This window comes from Schistocerca serialis, chromosome 2, assembly GCF_023864345.2.
Source record: "Schistocerca serialis cubense isolate TAMUIC-IGC-003099 chromosome 2, iqSchSeri2.2, whole genome shotgun sequence".
Taxonomy (NCBI): domain Eukaryota; kingdom Metazoa; phylum Arthropoda; class Insecta; order Orthoptera; family Acrididae; genus Schistocerca; species Schistocerca serialis.
This window is the reverse complement of record NC_064639.1, coordinates 663,156,561-663,181,312: the sequence shown is the minus strand read 5'-3', so window position 1 is coordinate 663,181,312 and position 24,752 is coordinate 663,156,561. Positions and strand designations below refer to the sequence as shown.

The following is a 24,752-nucleotide window of genomic DNA, read 5'->3' as shown; positions in this document are numbered from 1 at the left end:
CCTAAAAGAATTTTCCACAACTCTCCTCTCTTGAGGCAGCCTGTATTTATAAATTTTTTTGTTCCTCTGCAATATTTTTCAGGGGGTGTGGTTTTATGGTATGTCTGTTTATTGCAAATGCATTGACTCCCCCTAAAAACATATAGAGGCTTTTTATCACAGTTTGGCAGCTGAGTTGAAGTAGCTGAGTTCAACACCACTGATAAAAGTTTCTTATAGAAATCAGTCTTTTATAGTAAAGAAACACAATAAATTGTCCCTAACATATACATACATAACTTCAAAATCTGCACTAACTAGTAAAAATAAAATTACACTGAAAAATTATTTGTACTTATAATGAAGGCGTTCACTCTCAGGTGGTTTTGTTATAGCCACGTGCCTCTCTGTGGCACCCACACTGTGACTGAAATTCCATTTCCCTTCAAAGCTTGATTCAAAATCTTCCCAATTAGCTGCTGATGATAGCATCTAAAAAGACAATGTTTATTTAACATTGTAAATCTGCTTCATCAACAATACAGATTTTAGAAGCACAAATTATTTACAAATAAAACACCAGAAGTAATAGCTCCTGACTCATTTGATAATATGCAAAACAAAACAAAAAAACTCCTGGAGTTTGATACCTATTTGTCAATACAGTATTATGGCAGTTTGTTGAACAACTCATACATTAGTGCAGGAGAACACAGTGTGGTCAGCTGAGAAGCACTCATTTAGAGCCATGTTCTTGGTGCACCCATATTCTCCAGGTTAGATGATTGAAAATGCAACTGTAGATTCAATGGAGAGTGAAGAATTTACTGTTCTAGGCAGACAATCAAGTCCATGTGCTAGCCAAATGTCAATGGTAGGTAACAACAAAGTGCAGATCATGTCCAGGAGAAAAACCACATAATGCTGAGTCATCATCAGTAGGTACTCTGAAGAGTACATTGGATAGTTGTAACAGAGTGAGGCTGTGGTGAACTGCAACAGCTCTTAAATCTGCTGCAGGTGTTTAGCCAGCTGACCTGAGACCCACGGATGTATCCTTTTGGATCGTCCCATTGACTTTACTGGACATACACGTAATTACTTCGGTTGATCCATCAATACATCCAGTGGAATTACAAGATCCTTTCCTCCTTGAATCAACCCCTAAGGCCAGAACTGTACTGGCCAGTACAGGGGAGGATGACGAGAGCATGGCATGGTATAAAGGTCGGGGTGTGGCTTCAGATGCCTGCCACTCTTGAGTTTGGCACCAGAGAGGTGGGAGGTGACAGCAGATCAGACTCAAGGCTTGATACTGGCTCAGTAGAAGGCTGTGAATTTGACATCAGGCAGATTGGAGGCCTCCTGCATTTCACCTGGGTCCAGATCTGAAGGGGTGGTGGATGACAGTTGGAGAAATTGCAATTCCAAACACCCACCACCTGGGATAGCCACTCAAATCTGTTGTTACTGGTCCTTGGGTGGTTGAGGCATGCTGCCTCTGCTGGTGAGGCGGATCCAGAGGCTCAGTTTCCCCCAGATGGTCCAAACAGAACTGGTTCAGGTGCCAGCCAAGGGTGCCTTGACCTGGAAACCCTGCTAAGCAGTAATAGAACCAAGTACTGAGCCAAGTTTATGCCCGAATGCACAAGCCCAGACAAGAATGCACACCTTAAAAGATGTAGCCTCTTCTTCATCTTATGACAGAGGCTGCAACAGATCTAACCAAAGATCTCCTGGATTTCAATCATAGACTGGTGTCACCCGATAGGACGAGGAGGGAAGCAGTGCAGAATCAGTAGGCATGGATGTTCACACAAAATCTTTGGCCATGCCATTACAGGCAGGGTGAAATGGAGGTGCACTAATATGCTTGTGTGCCTGTACCTTAAACTGGTCCTCAATAACAATGACAGCCCTTGGGAAGATTAGCTTAAAGTTGTTGTAATGATTACATTTTTCTTTCTTGATTTCACTGCACAACACACCTTTTGCCATCTGCGTGAAAATAATTGATTATGACTAATTTTTGTATGCTGAATTCATTTTGATTTTAGTTTTTCTCTATCACATAAAGTTTCTTCTGGATATCAATTTTTTTCTCTGTTACAGAAATATGCTTTAATTTAATTGAAATAACTTTCAGTTCACAAGCAACTGGGAAACTTTATTCTCTATGTGTATTTTGAGCTCTGTGTTTGCCCCCTAATATTAGCTGTCATAAACAGAAGTGACATTTCTGCTGTGAACTGTGTCACCTGTTGTGTTTTTGTGCAATTTTGAGGAAAGAATATTGGTGCCAAACTGTAATGGTTATTTCTACTGTATTTTGTGTTGCACTTATGTGAAGTTTGTGTTATATGAATGTATTATGTCAGAAAGTTTTGTACAAAATGTCTAGACAATGTGTAAATAACCCCAGCATGTTTTGTTACATATGAGGGGAATATATAGTGAAAAGACCAAGGCATGATCTTATTCTTAAAATTAATATATATACAAGTTGTATTTTGGCTGCAGAGTTTGAGACCAAGATAAACCCTTTTCTCCTTATTTTTATTTTGTCACATGTACAAGTAACTTGCATAATTGGCTGCTGGGTTCTTGAGCATCAGTACCATTTACACTACCAATGGTGTGGTGTGAACAGAGGGATCATGCCACTGACTAATATTTTCGCTTGACCAAAGCGAAATGAAAGGGCACTATGCAAAATCAAAACATGCTGTTGAATACCCAAATCTATCCTCAGCAAAGTAGCCAGCTCCCCATGATCTTTCTCCACATCTAAGCCACCAAGTGATTGGGCTATTGATGAACAAAGTATAGATGCTACTACACAGTGGTGGGAATGAAACACCTGCAGCAACCAGCACAACATGTGTTGGTTCAGATCTGGAGTACTTTCCACCATAATCAACCATCACATTACGCAAGAAAGACTTAATAACCTCTATACAGACTAGAATTTGTCACAGGCACAATATGAGTTACTGAATTCATGATTGCAAGTATGGAGTCCACTCATTCGGGATGTTAAAGTGACTTCATGTAGTAGGTGCCAAAGTGAGTTTGAAACTGTTTTCTCTTCCTTCAATGAATCTGTGCACTGTAGTGACTTCATTTGTTTGTTTGGAGCATTGCATCATGTTCACAACCTTGAGGAATGGAGACTCTTTATTGATTGCTCGAAATCAAGTTTAAAGGCAGTCCTCGTCCATAATGATAACAAATATCCCTAAAAATCTGTATGTCATATGAGCCTTAAATTAAACCTGAAGATGTATATATCCCATTACATCATATTTAAATGGAGTTAATGAAGGTATTTGTAAAAGTGCTGGATGGAGAAGGGGAGCTTTTGCACATCTGAAGACAAAATTTCATAATACCAGCAGTGTGAAGATTAAAGAGGGAGAACTTAGTGGCCATCAGATACTACAGCTTATCCAAGATACAGATTGAACCAATTCATTAAGTGAGATTGAAAAGATGCATGGAATGCCTTCAAGTCAAAGTGTACACACTTCCTTGGAAATCACAAAACTGGCGACTGTAAAGAGATTGTGAAGAACATGATAAGATGTTTCCAATATATGAAGTGTCATACGTTGCCAAAGTTACATTTTCATTGATTGGCATCTTGACTTCTTGGCTCAGAACTTGAGGAATACGAGTGATGAATGTGGGGAACATTGTCACCCAGATATTGTAGTAATGCAAAAGCAGTTTGTGGGGCAGTGGAACTGCAGCCTGTTGGCAGAATATTGTTTGTCATTAGAGACACTGCCCAAACATGAATACAAAAGAAAACGACCAAAAATGACCTTCTACCCTTATCCTTGGGTGAAACACAGGGTGTCCGAAAAGTCTTTCCTTGATTACTGGCTAGAAGTAAGATACAAATATGAAACTTGTGTCGAATTGTTTACAACTATCAAAAAGTTTTTTTTCTGTTTTAGGTTCGCAGTATGTAAGTAGTGGATGAAGAGAAGGCACAGTGTGTCCTGTGGTATCATGAGACACGATCACCAACCAAAGGCAAACACACTTCCAGACAACATTTGGAAGGAATCCACCTGATGTCAAGAGCATTAAAGTCTGGTATGAGAAGTTGAAGAACACAGCATTGGTTGCTGACCTTCCGAGTTCTGGTTGACCACGAACCTCAGCAGACAGGGTGGAAGCTGTAAGGCAGTCTTTTCTGCGAAGTCCGAAGTAATCGGTGCGCAGGGCCTCACGTTAATTACAGATGCCAAAAAGCTCTCTCCATGACATTTTACACAAACGTTTATTGTTTCGTGCATACAAAGTGCAAATCGTTCAGGCCTTGTTGCCCAATGACAGTACACCTCGATATGACTTTGCGGTCGAAATGCTATCACGTATTGAGGATGATGATGGTTATCTCAGATGAATTGCCTTTTCTGATGAAGCGACCTTTTTTGTCAGTGGAGTAGTGAATCGCCATAATGTGCGCATTTGGGGTTCACAATCCCCTGACAAGGTCATGGAGTGTACCAGAGGCAGTCCAAAGGTGAATGTTTCGTGCACGCTATTGCACGATCGAGTTATCGAGCCATTCTTCTTCGCTAAGGATACTATCACATCTGCAGTGTATCTGGACATGTTGCAACTGTATGCTGCTCCTCAGCTGCTTCAGTATCACCCCAATGTCTTGTTTCAGCAAGACAGTGCACCGCCTCATTGGGGTTTGGACGTCCGTGCCTATCTTGATATGACCTTTCCTGGGTCATGGATTGGTCATGATGGGCCAACAGTTTGGCCTCCACGCTCTCCTGACATAATCCCATAAAAGGGTTATGTCAAGGATGAGGTCTACCGAACACGTGTACCAGATCTTGAAACCCTGCGGCAACGGATAACCACAGTCGTTGAGTCGATCCCTCCAGTGATATTGGCTAATGTGTAGACGGAAATTGAATATCGCCTAGTTGTGCTACGTGCTACCTAGGGTGCTCATGTGGAAGTTAACTGATGTGTGAAAAAAACTTTGATAGTTTGTAAACAATTAGTCACCAGTTTCATATTTGTATCTTACTTCTAGCCTGAGTTATCAATTTATGTAATCAGGGAAAAACTTTTCGCACACCCTATATTTGTCTACCCAAGTCTCAAAATGATCTGTTTTTCATAAATAATAAAATCTCTACATAAGAGAGTATGTGATAGGAAATTTTTCTTTTCAAAACTTTATTCCCCATAACCATCCGAAACCATTTTTGAAGACCCAACGGTACCGACCGGCCGCCGTGTCATCCTCACTCTTATGCGGCACCGGATGCGGATACGGAGAGGCGTATGGTCAGCACACCGCCCTTCCGGCCATGGTCAGTTTTCGTGACCGGTGCCGCTGCTCCTCAATCACGTAGCTTGTCAATTGGCCTCACAAGGGCTGAGTGCGCGCCGCTTGCTAACAGCACGAGGCAGACCCGAAACGTTACCCATCCAAGCGCCTAACTTCGGTGATCGGACGGGAACCGGTGCTACCACTGCGGCAGTGCCGTTGGCTCCCCATGACCATGAAAAGTGAAAAACCATAATTTTATCCAGAGAGCAGACAAATAGTTAAAGTTTGTGGTACAAACTTTTCAAGGAATTTTTGTCAGAGGTCTCGATATTTCTTGCCATCGTTGGGAGCTCACTTACAGTAAATAACACTATATGAAAGGTACTGCGTCCCCTTTAGGTCCATAACTGCAGGCTCATTTTTACCGCTTTTCCAGCCTTAATTGAGCCATACAGTCACAAACGTTGTTGAAAGAGGAATACTCTAAATAATAGATATTGTCAGCTCGTGGCTTTTTTCTCGCCTCTTTAGATACCAAATTGTCTAGGATGCTGTGGAGGCGCGAGGCTTGGAAGTTAAGTGAAAAGCTAGTAGGAAAGAAAAATATGCGTATATTTACACAAGTTTATATTAATAGCTGAACTTACCTATTTCTTGTACACCAAATCAAGCCTTCGGTTCTTTAAGGCTGCAGAGTTGTCGGTGACGTCTTCAAAGAGTAGGTATGTTTCAATTAGCTGCGCTAGAAGATTTTTCTTAATTGAAACATTCGCTAAAGAAGAAAATCTCTCTTCCGAAATTGCGTTCCTTTGATATGTTTTTATACGCTACTGGCAAGAAAAAAAGCTTCGTTCCACATATGCTGTAGTAGAAGAGATGGAGGGAATTAAGGATGAAAAGTTAAAGACATCCGTAAAAATGTCCTTCTTCTCGTTAATCATTTCTGAAATATTTCTGGTGGAAATCTTTCTGCTCTTCTCTCGGCATACAAGTTAAAGAGGTCGTTTCTTAATTTTGTGTCTTGGATAATACGGGCACAAAGAAATTTTGCAAGTTTTTAAGGCACTAGAAGGAAAATAGGTGCGGTATTCTTCAAATTTTGCGGCATCGGCAAGCCAAACAAAATGAATTTTATCACAACTACAAAATCTCTCATACATTTCCATCAAAACGTGATCCAAAATTTCGTAATACAAGACTCGACACAACGTGAAAAAGGTGTTCTAATAAAATACACGCTGTATCATAACTGAGATTCATATTTAAAACGTAACGCACTACTATACAGTGACACCAAAACGTATCCGCCCGACCACGGCGCATAGAATATAACACAATCGTGAAAATATGGTAAGGAACGAGCTATAACTATTTCCTTACATCGGTCGATATCAACGTTTAGAAATAAAACGCTGTTTGGGTTCATATGATGCTTAAGTTGCGAATAAATCCACGTTAGTTAAAATCGTGCCCCGTTGATGTCAAACAAATATTCGTTTGGTAAACAAGATCTGTGGTATGGTCGCACCATCCCCGTAATAGTTAGGCTACTAGGTAGTTCCCGCTCTGTTTTCAAAGGCGTTGAGTGATATTTCAGTAATATGGCTTGAAATCGTCGCGAAATTAGAAAAGGAGAGAGAAGAACCTGCATCACGTTTTTTTCTAAAAGGAAAATCTTCTCGAGAAATCGAAGAAACTATTGACAGATCTACCAGTACAGTGAAGAGTATAATATACAGGTGTAATCAGAACAAAACTTAAGAAATACAGTCACGAATCGGTCGTCCTGCAGCTCTATCCGAGCTGGAAAAACGACAGCTACTTAGAGAAGTCAAGACAACCCCAAAACTAAGCGCTCCAGAACTTGCTACAGGAAAGTCTCTTTCAGCACAGACTGCAAGAAATGTGCTTTATGTATGTGGACCAAACAGCCCGTAGAAAACCATACGTTAGTAAAATAAACAGAAGTAAGCGAGTTGCATTTGCAGGAGAACATAAATCCGATAGGTTTGATTTCAGGAAGAAGGATGTATTTCTTGTGGAGAGTCACTTCGAACTGTTTAAGCCAATGGGCGAGTAACAGTGAGGAGAAAAACGAATTGTGAACTTGAAGAGGGAAATATAATAGACTCAGTTAAAGATGGAGGAAGTTCAGTATTCGTCTGGATCAGCATAAGTGCAAATGATGTGGTAGTTTTGTGTTGTATCGATAGAAATATGGACCACAGGATTTACGTAAACATCCTAAATCACATCTATTCAGAAGTGTGAATAATATAGGTCCTTCTGAAGATTTTCACATAAGATAATAACTCAAAGCATACAGCTCTAGATGCAAGGCTGTGGCTGTTATGCAACACTCCCCACTGGATGCCGATACCACCGTAATCCCCTGACATTAATCCAATAGGGAATTTGCGGAATGTACTCGACAACAATATGGGGAATTATCAGATATACAATAGAAACGATCTAAAGAACACTCACCTACAGGAATGGCGAAAAATTATAGTGCAAACGACAGAATGTGTGTCCAAATCCACGCAAAGGAGAATGCAGGTGATTATAAGAAGCAAAGGAGGGGCCAACTAAGTAATAAACATAATATTCTATGTTTAGAGTGTCATTTTCAGAATTGCAGGCGAATAATTCTTCTGCACCCTAAACTCCCTACCTCTACTTTTGGATGTGTATTTATGTAAATGGAAATTTGTGTTTCTTTATTGTATTCTGCTTTTCACCGACTAATAAACAAGTCCATGCACTTGCTGAACTTCATTCTGACAGTTTCCCACCGTTAAGACTCTCTGAAACATAATGTGAATGTTAGACGAATACGTTTTGGAGTAACTCCAGATGGAAGCGTATTCCACGCACACAATCACCACTGCTTTACAGACTGTCGTCTGGAAGACTAGAACTGGACGTAGCTGGGAATATCTCCATTAAAGTCGCCGCTGTGGCTTCGCACGTGAGATGGAGTAGCGAGGAAGGAGAAGCCTTACTTCACTTCGCCTTGTCACAATGGGGCGCTTAAACTCAAAATGGTGACGTCATGGTTGCTATAGCAACCATACGTCATTATTGGCCTGTGGCTTTGCACGTGAGATTGAGTAGTGAGAGGAAGTCTTCACTTCACTTCGCCTTGTCAGAATGGAGCGCTTGCTGCTACAAGCGAGTTTGCAGTACAAAACAGGGAAATATGTTTTAAGTAAAAAGCAGCATACTTGCTAAGATTAATAAACTTTTTTAAAGTGTGGCTAGATAAAAATATTGGTGGGGTGTCACTTCATCAACTTCTTTAAGGTTGCACTCAGTGGAACTGTGAACTAAGTCACATTCCATTTGAGTATGACCTTCCAAAAACCTTTTACGTAGTAAAACTCCCGTATCAATTGCTAATCTTAAAAGATCATTCGATAACATCACGTTTCTATTCTAATATGTGTTGCAGTAAGAATACACAATGACTTTGACAGGATTTTTCTTAATAGTTTTGGACATGATTTCCACGATACACGAGACAAAAAACTCGATACAACCAATTCACCTCGCTTTTCATCGAACCAATATCATGCTGCATCATGACTTTCCAAGCTGTACATTGTAAAGTTGTGAACAGCGACTGCACTTGCATGTAAAACTGGAGCTACTTTCATAGCCTGTAAGCCCTTGGTGTACATTGCGCAGAGCTTCCGCTGGCAGCTTTCTTATCTAAATCTTTTTGAAGCTTTGCCTGCTCTTTCAGTTCTACAAAGTGCACTAGGGATGTTTTGCATTATAGCTTTATTTATTTAATTTTTTTTTTTTCGAAGTACTCTGCGCCATATTGAATACATCTCTCCACCCTCCGAAACCAATCCCTCTACCAGTTCTCCCAAGTTTCTGTAAGGGAGTAACGCACACTCATTGTCCCAAGCCCTCAGAAGGACCTCATCACTTGAAAACTGCTCTCCTTTCAGCTCCATTACCACATGCGGGAACAGTGCAAAGTCACAAGGAGCAAGGTCTCAACTGAGAGGCGGGTGCTCAGGAAGTTTGAGTCCTGTATCCTGCAAATATTCGGTGCATGCTTTGCCGCGGCAGTGAGCTGCTGCGTTGTCGTGAGGTGGAACCAAGCGTCCATTCTTGACTTCAGTTGCAGGTGCTTCTAAGATTGCATGACTCTGGGCAGGCACTGCTCAATGTACCTCTTACCTGTGACGTGCGTCCAAAACAACACGCTCCACAACTCCTCTGGATTAAAAAAAAAAAAAAGGCTACCATTTTCCTCTTTACTGATCAGAATTATCTGACAACTACAGTTGTGTCATCTTCAGAGACCCAAACTTTGTTTTGAGTCTTAGTCGACACGTCATAATAGTACAGTCAAGTCCCGTCAACCGTCAAGATGTTAATCACACGCTGAGGTTGGTCCCTTAGAAAAATTCCTCAACATCTCCCAGCGCCAAGTCGCACGTCGAGTCACCTGCTCTTCCGTCAGTCTATGCAACACCCACAGACAACAAAGTTTCTTTACTTTCAAATGATCATGCAGAAGCGTACGAACAGCTGGTACACTGACCCCAACGTACCCTCTATCTGCTTATAGGTCACTCGTTTGTCTCCGTATAGCATTTTCCTCACAGCATCAATGTTTTCCTCCGCAGCTGATAATTGCGTTGTTACCGCTCTCACAGCGCCCTCCAGAATGAAATTTCCTCTTTGGAATTCTCTTTACCACTTGAATATAGTTGCACGAGGTGGACACACATCGCCGAGTGCAAGAGTTATTTCTTCAAAGCACTGGTTTATGTTTAAGTGTAACTGCCAGAATCTCATTTCCTGACCACGATGCCATAGCAAGCGCTTCAGACTAACTCTGCTAATGAACGAATGCGCCCACAGACTTGGCACAGAGGCTACAATGCTGTTATGAAGTACTTTCAGAACACTGCAACAACCAGCCTCCTACGACTTTTTGTGGCGTCATATTGAAAAACTTTCCTAGTGCCCTTTGTATATGCTGCTTCCACATGTCTTGGTGGTCTTTCTTGGCGGAAAATAAACTAAGGTTACTCTCTTTGAAACTCAAGTTAAAGGTGACCCGATTTAATGGTGGAAATTTCTCCATATCACATTTTTGCTTGCAGAGTCCACACCGCTGTGTTTGCGTTGTATAATAAGCCCAAGGAAAAGCTTGGAAGAGGATTTCCTCTAGTAATGCAATGGCATTTTGGAAAGCAGTCCAGGAAATCTTTTGTGAAAGTTGTCTTATTATTTTCTTCGCTTGATTTATTCGAGAACGTGATGATTCTGAATAAGGACTCATCCTATTCGTGAAATTATCTAATATCGGACAGTACATTCTTTCATGCCAAGGGCACGGAGAAACATCTTTTTGTAAAGTTAGTTTTTCCCACCTCGTTTCTCAAATGATAAACAGTATGCCTTTTCTCTTGCATTCACCAGTGATCTTCCCCGAGTTTTGTTGGAATTAAGTCCACAACACATTACGTAAATCTTCCTGTGATCCCATGACTTTGTTTTCCAGAATGATTAATACTGCTTGCCTATCTCCAGCAAAAAATTGATCACACTTGCTTTGTACGGATTTCTGGCATGGAAGAACGCGTCGGGTCTAATTTTCTTGCCTTTCTTGATGTATTACGAGTAGTTTTGCCACTTTGACTTTTTTTATATCCAATATTTGCTTCTCGACGCAATCTCAGAAATTTATTGGCGTTTTTCTTCCGATCTTCGGGGCAAGCCTTAGACTGCCTTTTCCAGTCACTGCTAAAGTCACAATAAAATTCTTGGCCTCCACTTTCAACATCTTTGCTTCCGCCATCTTTTGGCAAGTTATCTGAATTTACTGGCAAACAAAGAGCACCATCGTGTAGCCAGTGAGTGTGAAGAAGTACTGTATTCTCCAATGGTAACTGAGCCTGCTGTATAATTTTGAGCATTCTTGGATACAGCCAGCAAAGTAAATCAGCTTAAGAATATTAAAGCTGAAGCCCAGGTTCAGGTATTTATGATAACGACGATATCAATAACATTAACAATAATAATGGTAATAATAATAATAATAATAATCACAAGAAAGTTTATCTGCGTCATTATATGATGCAGGAAAAGTCACTGAGAACCAATTATATGAAATTTATTCTACTTCAGTGCATGTAACTTCACTATTACTACTGTACTCGCCCGTTGTTCCTTCTGCATTTAGCTGGTATTCTAAAAATCTTTACCAGAAATAAGCAAAGCGAACAATGAAGAAGTGTGGTGTTCTTATTTATATTACAATAAAGCAGTTATTGGATACTACTAAGTTTCATAGTTTTAGTGGATTGCTGTTAATGTGAGGTCAATAGCAAAACAATTTTCTTACCGCTGTCAATCACGTCAGGAAGAAGTCTCCGCTTTCATACTCCAATTTCTGCCAAGAAATGGTTTCTTCCTCAGTAAAAAGATGGTGTTGTAGAACGCTGTCCATTTTCATGACCGAAATTACAACCAAGGAACCACTTCTGAATACATCGCAAGGGCTGTAAAGTCATCGGAAGAATTTGCGTGGTCAAGAAACTGTGTTTTCAGTCAGCGTTTTTTCACCTACAAACTTTATTATGCGCTATTTCTATATAATGGACGTTTCATACCTTTACAAACATTCCCAAAGCGGTACTAAAGCGACAAAAAATGGGCTAAAAAGAGTCTTAACATACTGGAAAAGAGCTTGAATGACTAAAGAGTTACGTAGAAGTGTAAAGACTACAAATTCAGTAAAATATTTCTAATAACATTTTTACACTTTTAAAATACAAATCGTAAGCCGTGCGTTTTCGGGGAACTGTGATCGATGAGCAAAGAAACAAAAAAATTGTAAAGTAAACGATTTTTGTGTTAACCTTACATTATTCGCTTTTTTGTGTACTGACAGGGGCATTTTTGCGTTGGCACAGTAACAAACTGATTGACAGCTAGTTGTTTACAGGAAAGCTACCACAGCAACAAACAGTCTCCGAAAACGGGCATGGTTACGCGTGTTATTCTGTCCGCCGTTGTCATATCACTCTCCTACAATGCAACAAGAGGTCCCTGCTTTTACCACCTTCAGCTGCAGGCGAAATCTGCGCTCGGTAACAATTAGTTTTGACCGTATACTTGATTTCTCGAGCCAGTTTCTTTTTTTACACAACAGAACATCTGAATCCAGCAGCGTAAATGAGCAGAAAATTCATCATGCCGTTAAACCCTGGAAAATGAACTCCGTAATACAGGTTGAGGGGAAATGTGCGGATGGATTCAGTACGGAATCGCACGAGTGTTGCAGCCGCAGCCATATTGCGAACTTGGATACTGCAGAAATTACATCATCGCTCTTTTCCGTGCCCCTGTTAGTCACTTTACATCTGACCCAAGTTTACAATCAGCATTCTGTGCGCGATATGCAAGATGTTCCAAAAATATTCATTTGATTTCAAATGACTGTATCTTCTGCTGGAATGAAGATAGGAACTATAGTTGAATTTTAACGTAAACATAGGACTGCGAAGTTTATATTTCAAATGAACCATGTGATTTGGCAAGAGCCTGTATTTTACATGCAAGCACAGTTATCATTGGGGGACCTTTTTCGATTACATTTATGATCGAAGTATTCATTTATGTCTCACAAATGTACAATGTTCCCCACATGGTACGCACGATAAACATCCAGACGATTGTCTGACTCGTCCCGTACCTTTGGCGGTTCCTGCATTCACTGCTGCCGCTATGTAGCGTAACATTCACCTGAAGTTGCTGGAAGGAGAAACACAAAGAAATCACATATAAGGCGACCTAGCCAATGACGCAACGCGAGAATCGTACGCCCATATGGACGGTCCATCGTTGAGGCACCGCACTGGAAAGAAACGCAGGTGGCAGTGTGGAAATACTCCGTCCTGTTGAGAAACGAAATCTGCGGCACTTTCTCGCACATTGGGTAACGAACGAGCGAGCTAGCTGCACCTTGGTGACCCCTACAGGCAACCTCGTGTAGCGACAACTTAATCCTTAACTTACGAGGTTACTTTTCTGTAATGTATACTACGAAGCGTGGTCTCTGGGACCCTCATGTTTAAATCGAGATGTAAGCCATAATAATTAGAAAACTTTGATTCAAGTGATTTAAGTTTATTTTTACAACTACACACACCAAAAAAAGTTTTGCATCATCCCGGTTCCCAGAACTCAGTCAACAGACGTTGGAGAGCGAGTTCGAAAATTCTCACGTAGTCTGAGAGCCACTGCTCATCAGTTAGGCTGCGGGCCCACGTGCGTTGTTTTCCAGCTGGGTATGAGCTGGAAAAGACGAGGTACCAATAGAACTGCAACGTGTTAAGTGAGGGTGGCGACAAAGCGCTGGGAATTCAGGCGGCTGCTGCAGGGACGCGGCGCGTTTACAAGATCGCAAAGTGCACCGTGGGCTATTTCTCTGCTGGGATTCCAGCTGCCTGAGTGGCCATAAGAGCAGTCTTTCACGCAGTTATGATGTGCATCACGGAGTGTGTAGACACTGATGTTACTTCTGGAAATGCAAAAATATCCATGTGTTTATGATACAAGGCAAGTACCATGGCACTTTTTGGGGAGAGTGGGAGAAAATGGAAGCGGAAGAAATGTATAAAAACTGATTAGTACGAAACGATATAAAAAGCTTCATTTAATACTACACTTATGTTTACAAATTAGTGCCTCTTAAGATTCCAATTAGGAAAACAATTTATGTTTTGAAGCTTCCTGGCAGATTAAAACTGTGCCAGACCGAGACGCGAACACAGGAGCACTCTGGTAGAGCACTTGCCCGCGAAAGGCAAAGGTCCCGAGTTCGAGTCTCGATCCGGTACACAGTTTTAATCTGCCAGGAAGTTTCATATCAGCGCTCACTTCGCTGCAGAGTGAAAATCTCATTCTGGAATTTTAAGTTTTACTCTGGGCAGCTGTTGTGTCAAGGCATTGAGCCACGACTAGAACAGTAGCAGTCTGCAAAGTGGTCTCTGGCAAATTTTCTGCTTGTTTCCTCTAGTTTCGCACACAGACATATTTGTCAATAGACATCTCAGTGTCCCCCCGAAGTTTTAACCACCAACAATCATCACATAGTTGTGAAGTATACTACAACATGCTTTAACTATACTGTCAACAAACTGAACATTCATATCTATTGGCCAGTACGAAATCCGCTATTTATTCGCTAAAATGCTAAATGTGAATTCAACAAAACGCCAGACTCTGTAGTTGAAAACTTTTTTTCGAGACATCAAACTTTTTGCTGTACAAGGTCATACGAGGTTTTCACACAGGGCCAATGCCTCCTCAGCCACAAATACAAATGGAAGAAGTGTATCAGTAGGCCAGAGAGGAAGAAGTTTCGTGTGTGGCAAATCTTTGTTCGTAGTTTTTTTTTCTCTAGATCAGTTGCTTGGAACAAATTTTGATCTCCTTCATGCCCATAACCTCCCACATCGATTATCTGAAACAGTAACTGCTGCCTGCCACAGCTACTAAGATAGTCGATTAGAAGTTTCTATAGTTGAAAATTTTGCAGTCATTACGTGTTTCCTATCAGTAGTTCCAACATAATGAGGGAAATGGGCCTCAATCTTATACTTCTGACTGATTTCCATCCAGTTGTTGCTTGTTTAATGATCTCTTCTCTGGGCATGTCCCAAATAGCCACACTCATTATCACGAATAAAGTGTGGAGTCGAAGATCGACCAAGTAGAAACTCGAAGTGAAATCCTAGATCCTTATCCTAGATACCCGAAAATAATTTGAAAATTATAATGAGCATATTATAATGTATTTAAACTTTATTTTAGGTAAGGAGATGCAGAAAGTTTCGAAAACAAAGAACAGCTATCTGAGGACCTTAAAATTGCACGAAGGGAAAAGTGGAGACGTAGCAAAGTATAAGAATCTGTGTAGTAAGCAAATGATATATCTCCACTTACATTCAGAGAATGAGTTATAGAGACATATTAAAAATTTATATTGAAAGTGCTACTACTTGAGGCATTAGTCGAGTCCATGCCACGTCGTGTTGCGGCTCTTCTGCATGCTTGCGGCGGCCCTACGCGATATTAGGCAGGTCTACCAGTTTCTTTGGCTCTTCAGTGTAAAATTGGAGCCGGAGTGAACTTTTGGTTTCAATGGGCAAGTTAAAATTCATGTAGGTGACATAGTCTCGTGAAATCGGATGACCCTTTTTCAAAGGACTTGTGTAACAGTGACATATACTGTACTACGCGTAGTTACCTTTTACATTATGACTTTAGTTACAAAGATTATGATTACTGTACGACACCTCACATACGTGAGGTTACCGCATCTGCTTCGATCGTATTGTCACTGTCCACACTATAGTATGTATAGTCCACGTCGTCTTAGACAAAGTTAACTATGCGTGTAATGGCTGACAGTACGGTGCATATTGCGTAAATGCGGGGTTCAACATAAGCCACTTTATTTACCTAACTTCAACATTGCGCACTGGGCAAGAATGATTTTTAGCGATGATCACAATTAAGCCTTTTCCATCTGTTCGTAAATGCAAGCAGTAGCATTTCTGATGTTTCCAAAGTGTAACTGCAGCTCGCGAACGGTCTTCAGTACTTTTTTTCGTCGGTTTTATCTCTTTGGTAATTAATTATAAGATTTTAGTATGGATCACAAATTGTGGAGTACCTGCGTCTTGTTGCATTTGGTTTTGAATAAGAGTTCAATAAATGTAGTTTTGAAATGCAGAACTCCTAGTTTTACTGGTGTATCAACTACATCTATGTGATTACTCTGCTATTCACAATTAAGTGCCTGGCAGGGGGGTTCAATTCTCGAACGGCACGCGGGAAAGGCGATCACTTAAATTTTTCTGTGCGAGCTGCCGCCAACGAAGCGATTGCCTTTGGTGACATCTTTTGCAATAACGACTGCGCGAATCGACGGTATCTCGTAAGGACAGAAAGAGTAGCAGCTGCCGCCGAGCCCAGGCGCCGTGCCTAACACGCAGAAGGTCCCCGGTTCGATTGCGGACGGAAACCCGTTTTCGTCGCACTCAGCAAGACACTTGCTACGATCTCTACTGTGACCATTTAAATAAACTTCAAACGTTCCATCAGCAGGGTGCACATGGCTCAAATGAAACGGTTTCAGAACTGGTTGTCGGATTTTAGCGCTGACTTGGAGGCCTGGAAATGCGCGAAACAGCCGCCGCCATGCGATTTGTTACCACACCGTTGTACAAAACGCAAGGGCTCGTCCGGGATTTGAACCCGGGACCTCCTGCACCCGAAGCAGGAATCATACCCCTAGACCAACGAGCCTATTCGTTCCGTAAACTAACTGCATGTGAATGACGCCACCTTTGATGGTCTCACCATGTAGGGCTGCAGCTCAGCCAGCGTTCACCCTGTCTGTCGCGGTTGGATTGTTTTCATCGACGTCTTTTACTATAGGAACTTCACGAATCGGAGGGAGCTCGTAGCCGATGCCCTTGCTAACACAGAAGAAAAACTGTTGCTATTACGAGTCTCCGGGTGGTACATAAAAAGAACCGTCGTTTCCGTGGTGTAGCGGTTATCACGTCTGCTTTACACGCAGAAGGTCCCCGGTTCGATCCCGGGCGGGAACACAACAATTTTAATCTATTTTTCGGATTTCATTTCCGAGATGACCTCACGTCCGCGTATGCAGAGACAAGCGATGTCGTATGCTAGACGGATAGGGCGTCATTTTACTGTCAAATGCTGTTGCTCTCTTATTGCACCGGTATTTGGTAACTGAGAACGCCCCTAGCTCCATTATGGCTGGCAAAATTTATAATCCGGTTCTTCAGGGCTACTTCAAGTGCGCTTGCTACTGGCTTTCCTGAGCTCACCCTACTCGCCTTGTCACAGCTCTGTCAAAGTGTGATGTTAACTAATAATGAGAAACCCTGATTTGTCTTATTTTATCGTGATGATAATTTCTCCCTATGTAGGTGGGTGGCAAGAGAATGTTTTCGCAATCGGAGAAGAAAACTGGTGATTGAAATTTCATGAGAAGATCCCGTCGCAACTAAAAACGTCTTTGTTTTAATAATTACCACTCCAATTCACGTGTCATGTCTGTACTCCAGAATAGGGCGGACAAGCGTGGTATAAGCAGTCTCTTTAGTAGACCTGTTGCACCTTCTAAGTGTTCTGCCAATGAATCGCAGTCTTTGGTTTGCTCTACCCACAATTTTATCTACGTGATCGTTCCAATTTAGGTTATATGTAATTGTAATCCCTAAGTATTTAGCTGAATTTACAGCCTTCGGACATGTGTGACTTATCGCGTAATCAAAATTTAGCTGATTTTTTTTAGTACTCATGTGAATAACTTCACAGTTTTCTTTATTCAGGGTCAATTGCCACTTTTCGCACCATACAGATATCTTATCTAAATCATTTTGCAAGTCATTTTGATCATCTGATGACTTTACAAGACGGTAAATGACAGCATCATCTGCAAACAACCTAAGACGGCTATTCAGATCGTCTCCTATGTCGCTAATATGGATCAGGAACAATATATAAGCTAAAATATTTAAAGTGGAAATCATTTACCGATACCCCCAGTAGCGTAACGTCGTGTATACATCGTGAACCGGGACTCCAGCGACAAAATTTCAGAGGTTGGTAGGGGATATTTTCTGAAATCCGTGATCTCCGGAGGGTCGCTACAGACTAATGCTGTAATTACGATATGATCAATGTTTACTCCAATTACCTTTGTTTCTATGCAAATACCTAATCAGCAGAGAAAAAAACCTGTAACATGGAGCCAACAAAGCGTACAACACGAAACACAGAGTAATGCAAGACCCTTGTCTGTAAAATTACTGTAATGTTGTCGCAACTGCTGCGACAACAACTCAACATAGCGTTGTTGTGGTGCTCTTCCATTGCATTGCGGCCAACTCTTCATTGGTAAACATATTCGTACTTCTGTGTCACGCTATTAATGTACAACATCGCCGGAAAAAAAACAGAAGCGAGCAATATTTATACAAACTTGGGGCGAATAGTAAAGTGGACATAACTGTTGTCAACATCAGACACAAAGAGTGAATCGCATAAGTTGGTTTCGAAACAAGGCACGCAACGGATACTTTCAATATTACACTGTAGGGCAGATATTTTCCATGAGGTGCAGATACGAAGATAAATGGGGTTAAGAAATCAAGCAAAATATAATTACTCTGTAGCAAGCCATTGGAGATCGCAGATCTCGTGTATCAAGACACTCATAAATTATCTCAGAAAATCCTTTGAAATTTTGCTAGCTATATACCGAAATATTTGCTCTAACTTGAAACATTCTATCAGTCAAAAGGCGTTAAGAAAGTTGTAGCGATTTTTTAAAGTGACGAAGCTCGTTACTTAACGGGTAGAACGCTACAGATTATGAAAACTGAAATATTAGTAGCAGTTAACAGTCGGAATGATTATGATTCGAGTTGATTTAGTAATTACTAACGAAAATGATAACTGTCGGAGTGCGTGGACCTTGTACCGTCTCTGCACCTCGAACCAGTTTTTCGTTGTTCACGTTCGTACAAGATTAATTCCGTTAACAGGAGCCCCGCGTTCTCCACCTGTGTAGCGCAGGCGCCGAGCGAACAGACGAGTTTGCGCAATGCAAGTTCCGTTACGTATCGATCCTCAGTGGGAGAGCCATCTGTTAGCGAAAGACTTACACAACACAGGTGAGATATGAATTGCTTTAACTTGTGTTTTTAGTGACTGTAAGACATGAAACTGTCGTCTTAGAATTCAAATAATTTCTAGTCCTTGAATATGTTAACGAAATAGCTGAACGTAACAGGTGGAAGAGTGCGTCGCGAACGCGAAGTACCGGCGCCGTGCCAACAGCTTTCGGCTGGGAGCGGCGGCGCGCTCCTGTAATCCAGCTACATGGAAGCCAGGTGTTGTGGATGGTCTGAGGCCGGGAGCCCTGGTGCTCAGTTTCCCATATCGATCCGGCGTCCGCACTAAGCCTGCCATCAATATGGTGACCATTGAGGAATCTTCGGTCACCAGGTTGGCTAAGGAGGGGCATACCGGGCCAGGGGGGAAACTCAGCAGCCAAAAGTCCCCGTGGTGGGCAGTAGTGGGACAGCGCCGGTGAGTGGGAGCTGGGTAGCAGCCCGGCCAATAAGGCGAGACCTACACCTATTTTTTTTTTTCTGCTACAAAATTTCTACTCAAGTAATAAATAATCAAGACTCTTTTCTGTTTCCTGCCCCACACCTACAATTTGTTTTTTCTATTTCCTGCCCCGCACCTACAATTTGTTATTATAACTACACTGGCCAATGCAGTATTATACTGACACCTTCCACAGCTTCGAGCTTTGCAAACCAGCCATAAAACTGTTTCTTTATTATTATATTTTTCGACTTCGGCACCATGAAGTTAGCCATTGACATCGATCTTCACATCATGCACATCTGGTCCTTCTTCTTCAACCACTACCTCGTCGCTGCCCCCGCGTGTTGTGAACAGTTCTCCGTGAAAGCTGCGACCTACCCGGCACCAAGTGTAGACGTTACTGGATGACTGTTTTCACACAAATCATGTAGGTAAATTTACTTACACAGTGCACTTCATACAGGTACAGGTATAGACTGCAGATCATTGTACAGCAGGATGTGCATTCGTCCCGTTTTTCCCAATACAGCCCTGTTTCTTTCCAAAATGTAACGTTGTCCCGAAAGTTTTTTTGGGGACGCTCAAATGTCTGTTGTGATTTCGCTTGGTTAAAGTGTTTTAGGCTAGCAGTTCACTGCGCAAGTATGTACGCTAGGAACCGCCACTTGTACAACTTTCTCTACGATTACTCTGAAGAAAGACAGAATCGACTAGTAATACGTGCAGACGGACTGAATTGTCGTGAAATCTCAAAAGTACTTCGCAGTTCGCCCCTGTTGTCCATCCAGCGGAAAAAGTCAGATGGCTCTGGCTTCTGAAAACTTCCTGTACACTTGTATCTTCAATTACTGATATTCTGTCAGTGTTACCAACCCAAAGAAAAGTATACGAAATTGTGAACATAAAAAGTATTCGCCTTTATTTGAACGTGATGTACCTGGCAGGACGGTGATATGAACAAATCACATACAAATACAACAGTGACGTTCATTCAAGATACGCTAAATAAGGGCTGCATACAAGGCTCGGGTCCCCTGTCAGTGTTGTGAACAGTCACCATACGGTCGCTAGTTGTGTTTTTTTATCTCATGCGAACAGGAATCAGACTGTCGCCGTGTTTTTTAATCAGCATCGCCAACCGTTTTGTTTTTATATTTTTCTCCGTATCTTTTTCTCCATGATTCAGTTTTTAACAGTCACCTTTTTATCGCCTGCTTTTGTTTTGTTTCTCATATTTCCTAATTCTGTATTTCAACTGTTCTGTAGGCTGCGGAGCAGTGTATTGTACTGCTGCCAGTCCGCCCCCCTCTGGGGATGGGGGAGGGGAAACGAAATCCAATAAAGAAAAAAATAAAGGATCGGGCGTGTCGATGTCAGAATTACTTTACTTCGTCTTTGTTCGCATCTAATTTGGTTAGATTTCTCCCTTCCAAGGCATTGGTGCGAAAACTCAGATATTCTATAGGCAAGTGTACGGTTTAATGCTGTTTACTGAGACCCTCCCGGATAGCTGTGCGTGTTAAAGTGCCGCTTCCGGAACGCGAAAGTACAAAGGCACTTGACCGAATATGTCCAGCGGTTTAACGACGAGGGTTGATGTGCTAGCCAGCCTTTATGTGGTTTTTAGCTGGTTTCTCAAATCTCACTAGATCAATACCGGACTGTTGCTCAAGTCCCACGTCAGTAACACGATTCGCAACCATTTAGAAAACTTTCACTCTCTTCCGCATGAATAACGTTACACACGTTACTGTTGGGGTACACATATTCCTTCCTTGGGGGAGGGGGGGGGGGGAGGGGGGAAGCAGGGAGGGTATCCGTCCACCCCAAAAAATTAATCATGCTACATCCGTTAATAGCCACGCCGACCCTGCACCGATACGGGAAAAAGACACAGGAGAAAGAAGAATTACATTGTTTACTAAGCAGCGATGTGGAACTATATTAAATATTTACTGAGAGTCAGAAAACATGGCGACAACCTGAGCGCCAGTATACTCACCCTTCTGGATCTAGTGAACTAAGTTTTGCATCAGAGTACGTATTGGTCTCTATAGACGAAGTATTGAGATTCTTCAAATCTTTGTCATAATGATCAAAAAAATTGTCCCATAACCACACAGCAAACCCACGCACTTGGACTGCCAATATTGGTAGAAACTAAAGCGCCCTATGACCGTTTGCAGCAGCAACACCCGACAAGCAGCTGCTAGGAGAGAAACCGGTTCTGTTGCGTAATCGGTATACGATCTAACTGGTATATCGTACGCTCTATTGCTATTGCCGCTATCGGATGACTGTTTTCTAAATTCCATCGGCAAATCTCCGTTTCTGATTTTGACGCGATCGTATTAGGAAAAGAAAGCAGCAACTCTAATGTGATTCCCTTCTGTGTAACTATTTGGAAACTGAATTCACAGCTTCAGTCTGGCTTTTCGTTTCGGTCCGTGCATGATCCAAGAGTAACTGATGGGTAAGCTCTATCTGTTAACTCGTTCGCAACGAAATGAAAAACAATTGTCTGGTTTTCTTCAGTGCATCATATAAGATTTTCCTTCCCCATAGCGCGTCTTTTGGTCATCTTTGAGACTTTTTTTGACTCTATGATACAACTCTTTCTGTTCAATAGGTAACATTCTAACATTGTTCCTGAACTATGCTGGATGTTCATTTAACACCACGTATTTGCGAAGTGCGTTTGCTACAGTATGTTAGAATTTGAAATAACAAAAAGTATTTGCTGAACAAAAGGAGTTTCCTGTCTTCATGGACATTTCTTCCAACTAAGGTAACCACTGACGCTACGACAGCCATTAGTCGTCTGTTTTTTTTCTCTGCGCAAACTTTGTCGCAGAAATCTAGGCCATTATCCTTTCGAGTGGTTTGTTTAACACTTTAACTTATTATTTGAGATAATTTTTGTAAATCACGTTTGTTACCATCTCACCTGTATCTCTCTTTAATCCAAATTGAAAAACAAAGCATCTGTCAACAAATTTTTGACAGATGGAAATCGCTTTGTATTACTGTGATATGACCGACATACTTACAGATGACACGCTCGTTTTGTCTGAAATGACGTCTCATAGTCGTTGCTAATGCAGGTAGGAGACAGAAATAATCAGTTACAATTAAACCACTTTTGGCGCTTACTTTGTCCAGCTAAGTGCACTTTCTGAGCCGATATTTGTCTTATTGGACTTGATCCAGTTCATTCATACATAAAAAGTCTGTTCCTTTCAGAAATGGGAATTTCATCGCTACTACAAACTAATCCCGCATGGAATCAGCTCTGGAAAATCATATGTCTGGGGTCTTCCTTTAACCGAAAGTGTTTCTAGCAACTTTATGGCGATAAAATGCAAAATATTTCCACAAAAATGATAATGATTTATTGAGAGAAATTACAACTCCATAGTTGCTTGCTGCAATTGAGCTACTTATAAGTTGTAATTATGTACTAACAATGTTTGAAATATGAAAACATGTTGCTCAGTTTGTTTATTTCTAAAACTTATTTTAACACAAAATATTAATATACCATACTCTATGTAACAATACCGTAATTAATTAATCTTGAAAAGCTCATTGTGGCTCGAAAACTAGGTAAGCCATACTCATCTGACTAAAATTCATTCGAATGTTCCGACGTGCCTTGTGTAGGCCAGCTGTTTATTAGTAGGCCAAAAAATTCCTACAGTACTGGGGAGGCACGTTCAACCCAGCGTTCAAGATCGGGCTGTAGAATGTTACTGTCATCTGCACGATTATTGGTATGTGTTACTATTACACTCTGTATATGACTGGCGATAAAAAGTCAGACACGTGCTCTTGTCTGTAATTGTGGTCGAAGACGTTTGTAGAATACGTGCTGTTTCACATGTTACATTCCATCAGTGACCGCAGTGTTTTCTAAATACCATTTATTCTTCTTCGCACTTACTCACTGCCCTTACGAAAAAAGAAAGAAGTGCAAATATGACGAAATATTCAAAAAGCATTTCTGAATACTGCTCAGACAAGCACTCAAGAAGAAAAACTTACAGCCATCGTAGCAACTAAAACCTAATACCTTTGCGTTAAGCACACTCTGTCACATAATTCTATGGACTGTGAAGCTAAGCTTGATAGTCTTGTATAACGATTCAATAATTTCAGAAAAACTTAAACTTGAAAGAACAAAGGCGAGCGCAATAGCACATAATGTTTTAGGTCCAGCGTCTATTCAAGAAACGACAGCCGGCCTTCTTAGGCACATCTTCTAGCGCTACTACAGATGATTATAGTCACAGTTCAACAAAACTGTTTCCATTGCTGGTAAGATTTGACTTTTGAGAAGACTCAAATGAAACTGAATCAGCCATTTGTGCAAATTTAATAGCACATCTCAGGGAACACGACACTGACATCAAATTTCTGACCAGTTTTCGTGCAGACGACGCGGATGTTAATTTCGGCTGCCACAAAACCGTTTTTCAGATGCTGTATGAAAAACATTATTCCAGTGAGAAGTCCAGCACATATTTTAAACAACAGTATAAAATTTTCTTTGAGTTTAAGTAAAGTTGTTGTTAGAGAACTTTATTCTTAATCATTTTTCATACGACGCAAAAAGAGAAAAAGTTTTAAAAAGCCTCTATGAAATACAGTCAAACCTCGATATAACAAATTTCATGGTACCATCAAAATTAGATTGTTGTACCAGGGTTATTGTTATAACGAGGTTTTGTTAACGTGACTCGGAGCAAGGAGCCATGTTTTCATGGCTGAGAAGTACTTTATTGTAGTACTTTCCTGATGGAAAATAACGTTAAAAGATAAATAATGAAACACGTTTTGCTCACTTCATTTATTAATACTGTACCTGTAGAATATCTTACTTTTGTGTACAGAAAAATCCACTTATTTTCCTTTGTTTCTTTTTTCTTACATATTCTCTTGTGAATATTGTCTTTATCTCCTGTAATGCAATTAATTGCTGCGCTGAAGCACTGGGGACTGCAGATGCTACTTGGTGAATGGTTTCAAACTAAGCTATTAGCTCCATCAGAGGACGGGAATTCGCACTTATCACTGTTATCAGCAGAATCTTCAACAAGTGAGTTACCCTTTAACTCCTCGATGATAGACTTGCCGGTATATGATTCAAACACCAATGCCTCATCATCCACTGACAAGTATTCAACTACTGAAACTTCTATGGTTTTACCAGTAAACGTTGAATAAATCTCCAGATCACTTTGAATATCATCGTGCA

At 41.1% G+C, this 24,752-nt stretch overlaps 2 non-coding genes across 2 annotated transcripts; one reads left to right on the top strand and one right to left on the bottom strand.

The window, feature by feature from the left end:
* Nucleotides 1-16,570: 16,570 nt before the first annotated feature.
* Nucleotides 16,571-16,642, bottom strand: Trnap-cgg (transfer RNA proline (anticodon CGG)). The gene has a single exon. It is a non-coding gene; the product is annotated as a tRNA-Pro (tRNA).
* Nucleotides 16,643-16,877: 235 nt separating this feature from the next.
* Trnav-uac (transfer RNA valine (anticodon UAC)) lies at nucleotides 16,878-16,950 on the top strand. Its single transcript has one exon. It is a non-coding gene; the product is annotated as a tRNA-Val (tRNA).
* Nucleotides 16,951-24,752: the final 7,802 nt, after the last annotated feature.